The 17,642-nt window shown below is 37.5% G+C and overlaps 1 protein-coding gene across 3 annotated transcripts in view; it reads left to right on the top strand.

Annotated features, from left to right (window-relative positions):
* Positions 1–17,642, top strand: part of LOC150080088 (BTB/POZ domain-containing protein 2-like) — a 259,382-nt gene that overhangs the window by 82,724 nt on the left and 159,016 nt on the right. Inside the window, exon 1 of one of the 3 annotated variants that reach the window (XM_090381239.1) lies at positions 11,688–11,793. The exons of the other annotated variants lie outside the window; for them this stretch is intronic. The gene's annotated coding sequence lies outside the window, so the exon portion shown is untranslated. Of the gene's footprint in view, positions 1–11,687; positions 11,794–17,642 lie in introns of those variants that run through there. 3 annotated transcript variants of the gene reach the window in all.

The following is a 17,642-nucleotide window of genomic DNA, read 5'->3' as shown; positions in this document are numbered from 1 at the left end:
GAAGGAATTATCTAACGAAGAACTTATTGACTTGCAGGCAGTGATAGTTAAAGAAAATGCTGACGAAGCTCAAGATGAACCAAATGAGGAGCCGAGACGCTTCATCACCAGAGAGATGGCAATGGCATTTCGTGAAATTGCGTCGGCAATGGCGAGGTTTGAGAAGATGGATCCTGACAGCGAACAATTCTTAAAAGTTAACAGAGGGGTGTATGATATGCTTGCTACAAATAAATCTACGATGGAAAGAAAAACGCCCCCGTCCAGTCATCCATTAATATGTTCTTTCGTAAAGTTGAGTGGCCGACCCCTTCTAAATCTCCACAGCCCTCAACCTCCGCAGCGGCGTACTTATCAGCTGCAGACGTCGATTCTGGCAACGATAGTCGAGAAGTAAAACTTACTGACGTTATGCCTGTCTCCTCTCTTTTTTTGTAATTTTATAATTTTGAATTTTTTTTTAAATTGCACGCTTTTATAATTCTTACTGCTCATGAGATAAAAAATTGAATAAATACAATAATTCTATTCACATGTTCGTCGAACATTTCTTTTTTGATTCAAATAATTCGGCGAGCACAGTTGCGAGTACTGCCTAAGCATGGGGGAGATTCCAACTTACGTAGCGCTCCACAGAACGAAATTCTTACGTAAGTAGGGGAGTTCTTGCATATTACCTCATATAATAGTTATTTTACTTGACCTGTTTGATGACTATACGGTCCATCCCGAATCCACCCAAATTTGAATCCAAGCATGTTATCGGACCCTTTTTTTTTTCCACAATATTCCTATTTTGTTGTTATTTCAAATTTTGGCCGAGGTAACTAAAGCCACAGTTGATTGGTTGTTGTAGGGTTTTAGGCGAATCATCAGCAACTTAGGCCATATTGCGCTGTATATAATGTCTGTAAGTTGTGTGTTTTGTGGTTGATTTGCTGTTTGCTGGACGAAAAACCCGAGTCTCCAAGAGAAAACATCATGCTACCCTCGCCTGAGACCGATTAACTCTAAAAAGGCAGATAAAAATACCTCGCGTCATTGACGGAATTCGAACTCAGGTCTTTTCCACCTGGTGTATGGAGAACAACGATTATACCAACTACTACCCACGAGGACCTAAAAGAGGCATCGGTATATTGGTAATGTCATTCACGATTATACTAAAGTAGGCATGTTTGCTTGTTTTTCGTTTGTCGAAAAATGCGGCTTTCTGCGAGAAAAAAAAAAAAATCATACACCACTCAACACATTTCAATTTTAGAATCCTTTCTTATCAATAATATACATCGGTGTACAGTGAACATACTGTATGTTCATCTGTATATGATGCTCCACTTAAATCCACTACATTAGAGAACATTAATTTGATAGCCCTATTTTTGCCATAATACAGCTTCCATAACACTATGCGAAGCTGTGTTTATTATTCTTTTCACAAATCGTTTTCCAATAGGTATCATCGCAGGTCGTGATTGCAAAAGCTTTTCCAACACCCAAGTGTATAATATTATCGTGTCTTTAAATTGCATCCTTTACAGAGTGAAACTTATGAATAATGCGATGTCTAGCCTAAAATTAGTTAATTCGGTCCCTAAATGTCTTGCCTAAAATTAGCTAATTCGGTCCCTAGACGTCTTCCTAAAATTAGCTGATATTTCCCAAATGGGTGGCAAGAAGATGAAAAAAAAAACAATTGCAGTCCATCCTCATTATGAAAGAGAATAATGCATTCATCATACGTACATTGAGTTTGCTTTCCATTAGCAACACTTAACTAATACCTCGTTGGGCCACCTTTTGACTATAATACAGCCACGTATACGTACCTTGGCATGGACTTCATAAGGTTTTGCGGGGTATCCTGTGGGAATACTACTACCCATGCATTGCACAGTGTGTCCGGTAATTCCTGCACATTGTAAGTGAATGGTTGCAGCATCGAATGTACTTTTCCAGTAGGCTAAAACATGCTCAATTGGGTTGAGATAGATGAGCTGGGCAGCCATGGGAGGACGGAGGACATTGTTATGTTCCTGAAACCAGTTTTAGCAACTTGCCGGGCCTTGACATGGCGTGTCTTGTTGATGGACGTCAGAGTTGGGTTTTTTGTTTTGGTTTTATTGGCGCATTAGCTACTAAGGCTATAATGCACCGACGTCAGAGTTGGGTAGATACACTGTCATCATGAAGGGGGATGTATTTGGTCGGCGACGATAAAAATGTAGGCGTTCCCATTGAACTGTTAATTAAAGGTGATCAGAGGACCCAGCGCATGCCACGAAAACAGTCCCCAAACAATAACACCATCGCCTCCAGCTTGCCAAAACCCAAGAGTTCAATCCCAACTTTCTCCAAATTGGATACGTTCATCAGCATGATAGAGTTGGAAACAGGCTTCATCAGACGCAGCAACAGATTTCCTCATGCCGGTGGTCCAGTGTTGGTTCTGACGTGTGCATGCAAGGCGCAGTTTCTTGAGTCTCGCAAAGAGCATGGGTACCATGACGGCCGTTGACTGCCATAGCCTACACGAGTTAATGTTCAGTGCATAGGCCATGTGGATGTTGGTCTTTCTGTTCCTACGTTGTACTAGGTGATCAGCTTGATCACCTTGATGAATCGCTGCTGTTACTAGACAAGACACTCGGCCCTCACCACGGGCGTCGACCAGACGTGGCTGGCTGTCTCACATGTGACCGTTGGCTGGTTGTTCGACCGCTGTTGAGCCAGTAACGGCAGACCAGTAGCACCACAGCACGACAGTACTTAACTATGTTGGCTGTTGTCGAAATACTGGCACTTGCAGGTCTTTTCTCGACAATCGATACACTTCCGAAGTCGCAAAGATCTCGACGCCGGTCCGTTCTTCATCGTAGACACTGGAAAACTGATCGTCACGTGTGCGAACCACAATCTTATATCAACAGTTCCTGATTTTGAACCTTCACCAGCGTTACATACCCTCTATTCCTACACTAGGGGAGCTTTGCTAATGCTCAGTCAACTCAGCGTATATAAGTAAAGAAAAGGAAGTGAACACTCTAAATAAAGGAGGCTCAGAATTTTGAACTTTAAGTGAAATCGGCGTTTATTTTTTCATTTAAGAATTGAAAAATGGGTGCTCTGAACAATCAGAGCTCTAGGGATAAATGTTTTTTTCCTGTGACTTAACCGGTGGATGCTTAAAAAAACACCTCTCTCTTAAGAAACGTTGTTACTTCCTCTTATAGAGGCCATTAGCCTTCACTTCCGGTGTGTTTTTTATCCCGAGGTCTGGTAGGTGGGACGGAAAGTCTCCAGCAACAGTCACAGCATCCTTATCTGAAACGCACCTACACTTCTCGGGATATGGATTTCTGCCTAAAACCCAGACCTTCATACAAAATGCCTGTTTCCACAATGGGGCGTGGGTCATATTTGCTGCGGAACTGAACAGTTGGATTCATGCACGCTTACGAAACCATAACAGGACAGAGAAACACACCTGTTTCTCTGTCCTGTTCGGTTTCCATTATCACTGTGACAAACAAAGATAAAAGCGCATGCACCAACTATTGAATCCTCCAATAATGCAATTTTAAAAAATACAGTACATGAGAAGTAGCACAATATCGTATGACCATTCATGTAAGATTCAAAATAGGAAGTGATAAACTATTGGTCGATACATGTACATTAGGTAAAGGATTAGTTAGACCTTGACTCCATAAATCCGGTAGCTGTAGAGGAAATATAAAATCCTTCCTTCTGTGTATTTCCTCAGCGATATCACTACAGGAGATCTAGCAAAATGAAAGTGAAGGAATAGGGAAAATAAATGATTCATTATGTGCAGACATTGCATTAAATGAAAGAAGCCTAGCTCCTTGAGTTCTTGTTTCTTTGGTAGATGTCTATAATATGACTAAGTTCCTCCAGGTCAATATCAAAAGAAAATTAGGTTTTCTGATCTCGATACAGAATTCCCCTCCTTGTGATAAGCACAATCATTACGATCGCCGAACTTTAAAAACTGGAGAGGGGAGAAGAGCCCTAGGTTCGATTCCTAGAAACCGGCTAATTTTTTTAATATGCTTTTTCAAGTTGTGGCCGATATAATCTACTCGGAAGAGAGCTGCATGGCTTTTTCGCTCGGAAATGACTTTTAATTTCGCAAAACAGGCAAACCCAAACCGAAATAATACAAGTAATTTTCAAATATGATATACTGACGCCTCGTGGCCTTAACTGGCTCAGCACACATTAAAAACAACTAAACAACGAACCAAAAGTTTTTCATTAAGCAGATTAATAAATAGGCTTCTAATAAAGTTTATAATCTCACTTATCTATTTAAACTGCTACAAAACAGCAAACAAACATGCCTCAGTGTGCAGCAAAAAAATAAATAAATAATAATTATTATTATTATTAAAATCATTTATTTCCCAAGAAACCTTGGGTCACCCCGGGATGGCTTTGTGCCAGAAGGGTGTGAATATTTACAGACTAAGGTGCGAGGAACACAATGTACAATAAACAAGAGTACATGCGTGCTCGACCCGAGACTTTTACATGATTTAATATACAAAATATACAGTAATATACAAAATATATGAGTGCATGAAGACAAAAAGTCTTTGTCATATACAAATAGGCAAGTTAAAAAAAAATAAAAGTTACACAGCTCCAAAGCAGAGACTTGGAATACAAACTTCATCAGGTAAAAGACGGAAAAAGTACATAAATGAAATGAAATAGAAAGCAATTTAAAGGCTCAGGTGACGGGTGCGGTTAGAGATTTCAGTTGCCACTTGAAGTGTCCAGGGATATCAAATATTTCCAAATTTGCTTTGTTAATTGATCTTGCATTCCTGTTGCAGTAGTTGTAATATCCATAATTTGTTCTTACATAGGATGGTTTAAGCAGTGGATGGTTACTTAAAGCTCTTTTCGGTGCATTGAAGTTAATTTGTTAGACGCGATAAGGGCAATTTATGGTGCCATTTACCAGCTGGTTAAAAAGAGTAGATCGGCTTTGTCTCTTCTTTCTTCCAGCGTTTCAAGTCCAAAGAATATACACCACTCTTGGTAAGATTTCTCATTATAGTGATATCTTGACTTCACTATTTCATATATCTTGACTTCATTATTTCATTCTTCTAAGGCAGCAAGCAGTAATTCGTTCAGCGATGTTTCCAACAGAATTGACCACTAAAGAGAGTCCAAAAAGCACTATTGTAAGTCCTAAAGAATATGCTTAACTCTGCATTCTGCCCTAAAACCATACGAGATAAAAAAAAACAAAATGGGGTATTCTCGTCTCAAAATGGGAATAGCTTTGAACCCAAAAGCATTTTTAATATAATGATTGAGAACATTTAAATGTTATCAGCCATTATATCTCAAAACTAATGCATCACCAGTAAGATCACATCCTTTCTAAAAAAATACTTTCCTCTAAAGCGCTCATAAATTAAAAATCGCGTGTATCTCTGAACTGTGTAATTATTTTTTTATCGATGCAAACCAATCTAAAACTATAAAGATTTACGTGAACTAAACAGCAGGTCTCAATAAGAGGGATAAAAAAAACAACTCATATTAGGCCCATCCGAGAATAACCTCTTTTAGCCACATGAATTATACCAATAAGTTGTGGTCTCTAATGGGTTTGCTTCTTTTCCTGGACGAAAAACGAGTTTCCTGGGATAAAAAAAACGACTCTTTCTAAACTTGCCTGTCGACTAACTCAGCCACGAAATAAAATAAAAAAAAAAAAGGCCACAATACGCTAAAGCCTTATAACCTCATGTCAGTGATGGCTCGCTCCACTGACAGGATCGAAGCCAGGCTTTTTTCACCGGTTACGGGGAGGACAACTATGATAGCACCACCGGTTGTACTAACTACATGGATCCTTAGGTAAACATCAAGAATACATGATTTCCTTAATTAATAAACATGATCCTGGATTATCTTGACATCCTGTTCATTCGACTTATAGAACATTTGTTTTATCCCTTCTTAACTACAGATGCCCTGAGTTTGGATCCCATCGATGACGCGAGGAATTTTTATGGGAATTTTTTTTTGCAACGCGGATGAGTTAGCCGATCGCAGGCGAGCGTTGCACAGATTTGGGTCGACTACGGAATACATGCAATTTACAGACACAATACGCTAAAGCCTCATAATCTTAGTTGCTTTGGAGCTTAACTCGTGCGCACAGACAGATACACACGCATGCCCTATCTGTATCTATACGGACAGATAACCTTCAAAGAATCCAAAGAAATTAATTTGCTTTTATTTTTGGATTTTATTTAAATCTAATTCAAGTCAAATTCATCATCATCAGCCATTTTCAGCTCCAACAACTTTCAGTTCCTTCTGTTTTGTGCAATGGCCATCCCTTTACTACCCACAAACTCATGAATTTCATCTGTCTATCTCCGTCGTTGTCTTCCAGGTTTTCTTCTAGCTCCTATTAGGTACCATTCTGTTATTTTCTTAGTCCATCTGTCATCATGTCTTCGAACTATGTGTCCTGCCCAAGACCATTTTAGTTCTTTAGTTTTGATAAGAATGTCCTTTACTTGAGTTTGCTGCCTAATCCACGTGTTTCTCTTCTTATCTAACAGTCTGATTCCCAATATAATTCGTTCCATTCTTCGCTGTGTAGTTCTCAGCTTCTCTTCAATTCTTTTGGTGAGAGCCCAAGTTTCACTTCCATAAGTCGTGGTGGGGTGTATACATTGGTTCATTATTTTACGTTTCACACAAACTGGGATATTGCTCCTCAGTATGTGACTATATTTCCTGAATGCTATCCAACCAAAATGTATTCTTCTCTTGACTTCCAGCCATTTATCATTATTACAGCTAATGACTTGTCCCAGCTAAGTATATGACTCCACCTTTTCAATTACTGCTCCTTCAATCATTATATCCCTTTCTGTGGCATACTTGTTCATCATTACTTTTGTTTTAGCCATATTCATCTTTAGTCCAAAATCCTTACTAACTCTGCATAACTGATTAAGATTTTCGTCTAAATCTTTGGGATTGTGGCTTATGACCACAATGTCATCTGAAAATCGTAAATGGTTTAGGTACTCTCCATTCACATTGACTCCTTTCTGCGACCAGTCTAATCTTCTGAAAGTTTCCTCAAGGGCAGCAGTAAACAACTTCGGAGATATTGTGTCCCCTTGTCGAACTCCTTTCTCAATTTTAAATTTACTACTGTCTTGGTCTAGTCTAATAAAGGAGGTAGCATTCTCATATATTTTCTTCAAAATCATAATATATGGGGTATCTATGACTTGTCTTTCCAGTGCTCGAAACATTGCCTTATGTTGCATGGAGTCAAATGCCTTTTCATAATCCACAAATGCCATGCATAATGGTGTTTTATATTCATTTGCTTTCTCCATTAGCTGTGACATTACGTGAAGGTGATCCATAGTTGTTAATCCTGTCTTAAAGCCAGCTTGCTCTTTCGGTTGATTCTCATCAAGTCAAATTATAATAACAGAAACTAATTCCAAACCAGTAAATGATATTTCTATACACTGTATTAAGGAACCATGTTTCCATCTTTTTCCACTCTAAAATTTTTGTACATACATGGGAGTTCCACTATAACTTTTGTTTTGTCACCGTATTAATTTCTTCCATTCCATTTTTCGAATTATTGAATTTACTTAACGAGATCATCCTCAGAAATCAAGATAGCGGACCTCCCAAAAACTATGAGGAAAAAAGGGACATTTAGGTTAGTCAAGGACATTTAGGTTAGGCAAGCTAAGGCAGATTATGAGAAGCATCTGACAAAGAATGCCAAGAAAAGCAACAAAGACTTCTATGTTTATATTCACAGCAGAAGGAAGGGACTGAATCACATTGTGCCACTTGATTGTGAATGGGTTAACTGTTGATGACCCTGCCCAAGTTGCTGACAAATTGAATATGTATTTTGCATCTACATTCACACATTAGGAATTCTCTTTAGGGGAGGGGGTGCCAGAAGTTTATCAACTTCTGGAGCTAAATGACTTTATGATAACTGAAAGGAAAGTAGGGGAGAAATTGTTGAGGATGGACATAAAAAGGGCACCTGGGGCGGATGGAATCTATCCGATTATATTAAGGGGGCAGCAAAGGAGGTAAGCCATAATTATGAGAGCATCCTTGGATTCAGGAAAAGTCCCTATGGAGTGGGGATGCACGAATGTGTATCCCAATTCATAAAGGGAGATCAAAAGGTGACATGAGTAATTGCAGACCTGTTAGCATTTTAATAATGGAAGGGTTCAGTGCTGGGCCCATTGTTGTTTTCAATATTTATTATATATCAGGCTTAATGTTGTCAAAGTTTGCAGATGTTACAAAGGTTGGCAGGGGAGTTAATGACAGTGATCATGATATGTTACTGCGACAAGATCTAGAAAATTAGAACGATTGGCTGAGAAATAGCAGTTGAAGTTTAACATGGAGAAATGCAAGGTACTACACATGAGTAGCAATAAGCTCAGAGTAACTTAACTGTGGAGGATCTTTTCATTTTCTACTACAGTACTGAAAGACTTGGGGGTAATTGTACAGCTAGATATGAAATTCTCTGAGCAGTGCAGAAATGCTGCCAGAACAGCTCATGGGGTTTTGTCAATGATATACAGAAACTTTGCTAGTAGGGATAAGGAGATGATTATCCCTTTTTACAAGGCCTAGGCCGCATGTAGAGTATTATATACAGGTCTGGAGACCTCACTTTAGACTTGTATTTAGACCTTTAGAAATGCTTCAGGCCTGCAAATTGCAGCTTCTGGAGATTAAGCACCTGCGGGGTGATATGATTGAGGTGTTTAAGGACTTGAATGGATTGAGTAAACTGAATGTGAATGCCATTACACACATTAGGGGGAATCAATTTAAGTTGAACGATAGATGTACGGAGTTCTGCCTTCAACCAGCGAGTGGTTGATTGTTGGAACAGGCTTCCATCTGTTGTTGTGGATCGTTTGAATAAATTCAAGGAAAAACTAGACAAATTCTTGGATGGTATGGATGGGTGAAGAAGTTTGTGGGTTTTGTTTTTTTTTTTTTTTTTTTGCTGATGCTATATAAGCTTGCTTTCTTGCATCATTTGCCACTACGACTACATGCTGATAAATCGGAAAGTGTAGATACCCTATCATATACCAATAATAATATTAGATTTCAGCAAAGCTTTTGACTCGGTCCCACATGAGCGGTTGCTTTATAAGCTGGAACAGGTTGGAATCACTGGGAAAATCCTTAGATGGATAGCAGGATGGCTTCAGGGCAGGAGGCAGAGGGTTCTGATAAATGGCTACTCCTCAAATTGGGTTGATGTAAGAAGTGGGGTTCCCCAAGGATCAGTATTAGGACCACTGTTGTTTTTAATTTTCATAAACGACATCGATGAAGGGATAGAGGGCGTGATGTCTAAATTTGCAGATGATGTTAAAATTGGTAGAGTAGTTAATGATCACTGTCAAGCTGAGCTTCTTCAGAGTGACCTAGATAGACTTCAGGACTGGTCAGAAAAATGGCAGCTATGCTTTAATCCAACAAAGTGTAAGGTATTACACCTGGAAAACAGTAATCCCAAAATAACTTATTCACTTGATGGAGTTCAACTAAACCCAGTACTGGAGGAAAGGGACTTGGGTGTTACGATACGGTCAGACATGAAATTCTATGAGCATTGTAAACAGGGCAAGGAAGGCCCAGGGTGTCCTATCGATGATCTATCGAACTTTTGCAAGTAGAGATAGGGACGTGATAATCCCATTATGTAAGGCTTTTGTTAGACCACACTTGGAATACTGTGTTCAAGTATGGAGACCGCACCTAAAGAAAGACATCGAGCTTCTTGAAAGGGTGCAAAGACGGGTAACTCGCCTGGTGAGATTGGCAAAAGGGCGTCCTTATGAAGAAAGACTTCGAATATGTGGGTTGCAGAGTTTGGAAACTAGACACCTTTGATTGAGGTGTTTAAGGCTCTGAGAGGCATCAGTAAAATGAATTAGGACGAAAATTTCAAGATTATAAATGATGCTAGAACTAGGGGGACATAAATTCAAGTTACAGGGAGAAATGTTTAGTTGGACTGCAGGAAGTTTTATTTTAGCCAGCGAGTTATAAATTATTGGAATAAGTTGCCTACATGGGTGGTAGAGGCTGACAGTTTGGGGAAATTCAAAGGTCATCTGGATAGTACCTTCGGGTCAGGGAAGCGCATAGGATGATAGGTTTAATTTCCTTTTCTTTTATTAATTATTATTATTTATTTATTTATATATTTTTTTATTATTTTTTTAACATTGTTCTATTCGGTTTTGTTTTTTTTTTTTTTTTTTTTTGGCGGGTACAGCATAAGCCATAGGCTTTCTTGCACCATGCAGCCATTACTAATATTAATAACTGCTTCTGGCTCCTGAGGTTTCCAGCGAGTGTTGCACAGTTTTTACGAGGACCGGGCTAGTCGAGTGGGTAAAGTGCCTGCCTGCCTGGCAACTCAAAGGTCGCGGGTTCGAATCCCGCCTCGGGCTTGGATCAAAGTACTGTAATAAAACCTGCGAGGCGCATTATGGCCACAGAAACCGATGCGCCAACAACTACCGAGAAAAAAAAACAGTTTTTATCTACTGGAAAATTTTTAATCTAGCGAAATAAGGAAAACGATCTAAGGATAGACGCTATAGACATTATATATATATATTGGTGCCATATTGTGTGGGCGTAAATTAAAAAAAAAATACTATTCTTTACCCTCTTGCAGATGAACTTTCTACTCAAGGCAGTGGTTGTTATTAATATGATTAAAAACGAAAAATGTTATTTTCTTCATGTATAAAAAAATCGATTTTTTTAAGCGTATGCTATAACAATTAACTTGGAAAGGTTTCTAAAGCTCAATACATGATTGAATCTAATTTTCTTTGAACTAGAAAGTTTTCTCTTTCCATCTATTTTTTTTTCTTTCTTTTATTTTTAATTCAATTCTTTGTTTCTGCCAACTTCTTTATTTTCTATATTCTGATTTCTATTCCCTTTTTTCCAATATGTTGCTTGTTTTTATCTTTTTTCTTTACATTTCATCTTTCAAACTTCTTTCAGTTTTTGTTATTTTTGCTTATCTATTTTTCTTTGCAGAGTTTTCACCGTTTCATGTTTTAAGCTGTTTTTGTTTGTTCTTTTTTTGTTTTTTTTTTTTTTTTACTTCCATCTTTTGTGTCCATTTCTCAATCTGTGGACCTTTCAATCTTTTTTCCTCTTGAACATTTTATTTTCTTTATCGCATTCTTTTATACTTCATTCATTCATTTTTTCTTTCCAATAAATTTCCTTGAGCTTAGCTTTCCTTGAGATTTTATCCAGGCAATTATCATAACTTTCCTGAGATAAATCAATTTTCTCGCAAGTAATGTAAACAATACGGGGCCCTAGAATGACCATGAAATATGAGTCCTCTGCCATTGCTCATTAGCACAGTCGGCTGTCTTCGCGCTGCTTACAACGTGGTGACGCATTCCAAGTATTGACCAATCGGTGTCATTTCCGCTCCCATCTCCACATGTCACGATAAATATGAACAAACTCAATGTGACTGTAGTCAATGTGACTGTAGCATTTTTTTAGCATTAAAATCCCCTTCTTGATACCTTTGAAAAGAAGCAACTCCGGAACACCGATGAATCAAAATCCAACACCAATTACCGCTGCCTACTTGAAAAGTCTTTGGATTCTAGGTGTTCATAGAAAATCCTATGTTAACAGGTAAGAAATCATGATTTTTCTATACCAGTAGGTTTGTTTATAAATTACTGAGAGTTTCACTAGCTGTAAAGATACCATCACGAAAAGTTAGTAATTTATGCTGTAAAATAACATCCACGTTTGCATTAACAGCAGATAATAAGATCGTTGTTAAATGATCTGCACTTGCCTTTGGATGGCATTTGAAAACATCAGAAACTGTGAAGTCAGTAAAATTAGCTTCGTGTTTTTAGCTAATTATTAAAAGCAATAATTAGCTATGAGCACCTTATAGATGCTAAGTAAGAGCTAAGTAATGTTATTTTAAGTAACAGAACTATTGCAAGCATCTGATCACCCATATTTAAAAACAATGTCTTGTTCTAGTGGGGATGGTTTTCTCGTTGAGTAATTCAGTGTAAAGGATTAGTATTGAATTGCCCGAGATAGCGCTTTATCGTAGGTCATACAGCTGACATTAATAGTTTAACTATCATATGTGATACCAAATATTTCAATATTTATTTCAAAATTTTATCACCACCGTATATTTACTTGCATTCTTTTTTCAGTGAAATGATATTTTTTTAATAATCTCTCCTCAGATGATTGCATTTTTCGGAATTAGGTTTTCTGTTTTCAATTTATATAAGAATAAAACTAACAGCAAACAACGGTGGATATTCTGGTGACTTAGTAATTACTGGATCGACAGGACACCTCTAATGGGAAACAGGGGACAACCCTAGTGGGAAACAGTTAGACAAGGGATAATAGTACAGACCCTCTGTGGCAGCATATTTGGGCCGATACACTGTAATCTGTCACTCGCTTGAAGAGGTATTGGTTAGATTCCCCTCGATGGTAATCGAACTGATACTTTAGGAATTTTTTCATCACTGGAGGAATGTCTGAAATCTTCTACATTCGGGGTTGCAGTTCGCCGGATCTCAGGCAAAGGGTGTAGCATTTTTATCCCATTGAGTTATTCCGGGTTTTACATTTCCGCACAGTATGCAAATTGGCCCGTGAAAACACACTTCTATAGACATAATACACTTAAGGTTATGAGCTCAAGGCCTCCGTAGACGAGTGGTCAGGAGCGGGAGTGCGGTAGCACGCGCTCTTTGAGTAGACCGGGGTTCAAGCCCCTGACTGCTGAATACGGTCGATCTGCCAACCCGCACTGGACCAGCGTGGCAGATTATGGTCCATTTCCCTCAGCATGAATTGTTGAGGATGCTTCCATCCTGCAGTGGGTTGATAATGGCTGCACTTTACCTTTTATGAGCTCATGCTCAGGGACGGTAAGAGGTCCCACTTCAAAGTGCATGGCTTCCCCTGTGTTTGTATTAGTGATGGACATAATTGAAACAATCGATTATTAAGGGTGTTGCAGAAGGAATACGCCCCAAATATAATTTAGAAGAAATGACAATAAAAATGCCAAATATTTTCAAAAATGCCAATTAATTTAAATTGAGCAGCTCCCCCTCGATGGCACCAGCTCCAAATTATGTGAAATACTTTATTACTACAGACAGAGGCGCAAACCAACCACAACAACGTAACCAACAGAGTCAACGACGAAAGTAAGAGTTAAATGAGAATATCCACAAGAAATTGAGTTATATATGTCAGTGTGAGCAGCACATTAGAATCTCGACTCACTACCAACCATTTAATATAAAAATAAACTTAATAGGCAATAAAGAAAATAAACACCGAAAAAAAATGTTTTAAAATTTTTCAATAAGATAAGAAAAGCAATAAAATAAAAATATTTTGTATTATTTTAAGTTTGTTTCTAGAGGTTTTTATCGATTATTAAAAATCGAATCGAATTACTTAAAAATATATACTATTATGGTCTGGGCCGGTATGGCCCAGACCATAATAGTATATATTTTTAAGTAATTTCGGGGCTTGACGAATTTCGGGCATGGGTGCTGTAATCCCTCCCACAACTCTCTCTTCGCCGGAGTTGCGCACGACGCTAGGGGACCGTTAATACCAACATATATACAGTATAAAGAATTTAATGCGTGATACGAATATATTTATTAGAATAACTGCACATAATACATAAAGGTATTGTAGTTTTCTTTAAATCTCTGAGAACTTACTTTTGTTCTTAAAATGTGTTGGTTAAAACTACCAAAATTGTCTTTTAATTTTATCCATATCTATACCGACAAAATAATCAATTGCTTTTAATGCTAAGTTACCAAATCAGCAGTTTTGGCTTGGTAAAACAGGATCTTACAAACAAGTTTTTCCAATATTTGTACATCAGAAAAAATGGTAATCATATCGAAGGCCTCTTGACGCCATTGCTACTTTGACGTAGCGGTTTTAGGAACAATTCTAGTTTCCAGAGAAGAATTCAATCAAATGACACAATTATATTCAATGATACGGTATGGGTTTGTCTTTTGTACTGCAATGCAAACTTGATTTTGTTTATTTTTATTATTTTTTTTATTTAAGTATAATTTTCGAGAGGACCATATCAAGATGCACTAAATAACGGCACGTCAGAAAATCAGAGTTCGCTTCATTATCAACAAACAACAGCTTTTGCTAAAAGAGATTAGATGAATTAGTGTCACTAAGGCAATGTATGAAATTAATGGAAAATCTGTGTCAGAAAATTCAATTTTGAAAAGACCTTTTGCTTAAAGCCATCTTCTGTACACTACAACAACCTAAAGTGACCAAATGAAACAAAAATTATTACTGATGCGAAAAATAATTTTTAGTGTATTTTGAGAGGCCTTCTCGGCAACCCTGGTGCAGAATCACTGGTGTAGGATCTCTTTTAGCATCTTTCATATTGTGAAAACTATACATGGGCTGTCAGCTCCTATACCGAGCACAGAGATTTTTAAACTACAGTATATGTATAAAACATATTGTTTATGCATGGGTAATGCACTTTGTATAACTTGATTGTTGTTTTTTGGTTCAAGGGCTACCCAGGCCATATTGCACCTATCAACGGTATGAATGTTACACGTGCCTCGTGACAGCTATGACACCGTTCAAAAACAATCATATAATTTAACAAAGTGAAAAAACTCCTGCAGACTGGCATCGTTACTTATGATATGGTAGAGTATAACTTGAAGGTGTACGATCTGAGAACTATGTAACCAATGATGAAGGGATAATAATCCCTGAAACAGTCTGGGTAATGACGCTCACCGAAAATAAATTACAGCATGTCTCTATAATAGGGCTGGAAGAGGGATAGCTCATCCTGCTTCATAAAATTTCCAGATTGACAACCACAACGGAAAAAATTTCAATTACAAAAGGACGATTGCAAGATAGACGTATGGAAATTTGCTTTCAGCAAATTTATGCACAGCTATCTTACAATCATTGCCGGAGAGTAATCGAAACTGCCACTTAGTGTTGTGGAAGAGGGTACTATAAATAAATTTAAAGAACTGGACAAATTATTAGAATGAATAGGCGAATTAAGTTGGTAGTATTTTGGACTGATGCTGTATAGGCTTTCTCCCTTGTGCTAATACTAATATGAAATGTATGATATTTGTTTTTTTGTTCGAAAATTAGTTTTTCCATAATGATAGGAAGATATCAATCATCATGCTTTGGAAGTAGAGGGAAAGCATCATTGCACACCATGATGATAGGAAGATGTGCATTTTCTTGAGAGACTTATGATGTGTGCGAATTTTCGCGGCTTCAGCCTAAAGAATATTTTTAATTACGCTCATTAATAATTGCGTTTTCATTATAATACAAATGGGAAAGATATGGTTTCAAAAGCGATGCTATAACAATTATTAGATCTGCAGAAGGAGCGGTTTTGAAATACAAGCAATTGACAGAAACCAACGCTGATGCATTGTGGCCTTATTCTAATTCAAAAATAAAAATAATCGAATTATTTCAAATCAGAATTTTTTTTCAGCTTTTAACAGTTTTTTTGCCTCACTGTTACCCATTGGAAGTTAAGTTGAACTAAAACTGTCATCTCAATCGTTCTTCGTCTGATTGCATGCTTTACATACGATAAAAAGTGCAAATCATAGTTTATTCACAATGCGGTATTAGCGGATGGATTTTCTTATTTCAGCAGTATCAACTGCTCTTTCCCCCTATAGAAACTTCCTGACAGGAAGTTTGACGCGAAACATCATACTGTTACATTGTAATTTCCTCAAATATGACTTCTATCATTTCGACTCCAGGTGACTGAAAAAAGTATAGATATTTCCTGTATACCTGTGAACTTCATCCGATGATTCAAATACATATAGAGAGCGCAAAGTATTCAAATATTCAAAGTCTTAGAGCATATTGCAAGCGTGCAAGTATTCAAATATCAGAATTCGGGGGTGTTTAAAAATAGAAAAATCTAATTTGATGGTTTGGTCCTGTTTGTTCTGAAGTCTCAGAAGTAATTCGAATTATTGCTTGAGGCCTTCACTTATCTTAGGTAGTTTTCAGCACGAATCTGCATGTTTATCATAAAAATATACTGCATATTGGACAGAACATGGTAGCATTACAACATAAAAAAGGAACTGAATTATATATGGGATTTTGGTACCACACACTAGGAGAGAAGCCTGTAATTTTTGTAAAAAAATTCAAATCATAGTCTTCTTTTTGGTGAGCATTGGTTTCAACCAAGAGGCCAAAAGACAAGAACATTAGTTATAACTACAAACTTTAAATATTGGATTTTTAAAAACAAATAAGTAGTTATTTGTTAATGTAAGCAGTGAGTCGCATTTCAGGCCTAGCAAATAATAGTAACTCATGATTTATAACAAAAAATAAATAAATAAATAAATAAAAAATAAGCAAAAAGCATTAGCTTTTATGCGCGAACTGAGAACATTTCCTTTCTGATCAACCGCCACATTGTCCATTCGATCCTGCAACCAGCGCATAACAACAAACATAATATCCAGTGGTTCATCACAACTTACGGTATATGCTCGGCCTATGTTATATTTATGAAAAAAAAATAACTGCTGGATTTCTATTGGTGTGATTTTAACCTGGGAAGGATTAACCAAATCATTCTAAAAGGCCCAAATATAAAAGTTATGCAAATCCATCCACTAGGAGTCGAGTCATTCATGCAGATGGCAAACGGACGGACAAAGAAATAATCGAATTTATATTGGTACGATATTATTTAAATTTTGGATGGCCTGACAAATCTTTTTAAATAAAAAATCCATCCACTAGGAGCCGAGTTACATGCAGATGGACATGTGGTTATTGTAGTATAGTAGGGTTTTAGGAGCATCAGCGACTAAGACCATATTGCTACGTATATACTATCTGTAAACTGAGTGTGTTTTGTATCGACTTTTGTTTGCTGGACGGAAAAGCCGAGTTTCCGGAAAAAAAAACCATGCTACCCTCGCCTGAGACCAATTAACCTAGCCACGTTGTGAAAAAGACCCATAAACATTCCTTACTTCATTGACGGGACTCGAACCGAGGTCCTTCCACCCGGGGAGGACAGCCATTCTACCAACTGTGCTACCAACCAAGGCACGGGTGGACATGGTTACAATTGGCACAGCATGCATATACTAATATGCATGCTAACGCTCCTAAAATGTATAATTCATTTGAACGTGTGTTAATTGGGAATAATTATAACCAAGTCGAATTTATGCTGCCTATGTGTGTTTAGTCGAGCAAGAGGAAGGATATAATCAGCATTGAGCTTACTTGTAAATTTAATTGTTTAATATCAGTTTTTTCCTCTTTAAATTTAGCATTTTTCTCAATGGATTTTTTACATGAATGTGCTGCTTAATTTTAAACAATCTCACCTGAAAGGAACATAAAGTGCTATTTCTGCCGGC

Source organism: Mastigoproctus giganteus, chromosome 9 (assembly GCF_048544385.1).
Source record: "Mastigoproctus giganteus isolate SK-2022 chromosome 9, ASM4854438v1, whole genome shotgun sequence".
Classification (NCBI taxonomy): Eukaryota; Metazoa; Arthropoda; class Arachnida; order Uropygi; family Thelyphonidae; genus Mastigoproctus; species Mastigoproctus giganteus.
This window is presented reverse-complemented; position numbering and strand designations above follow the sequence as displayed.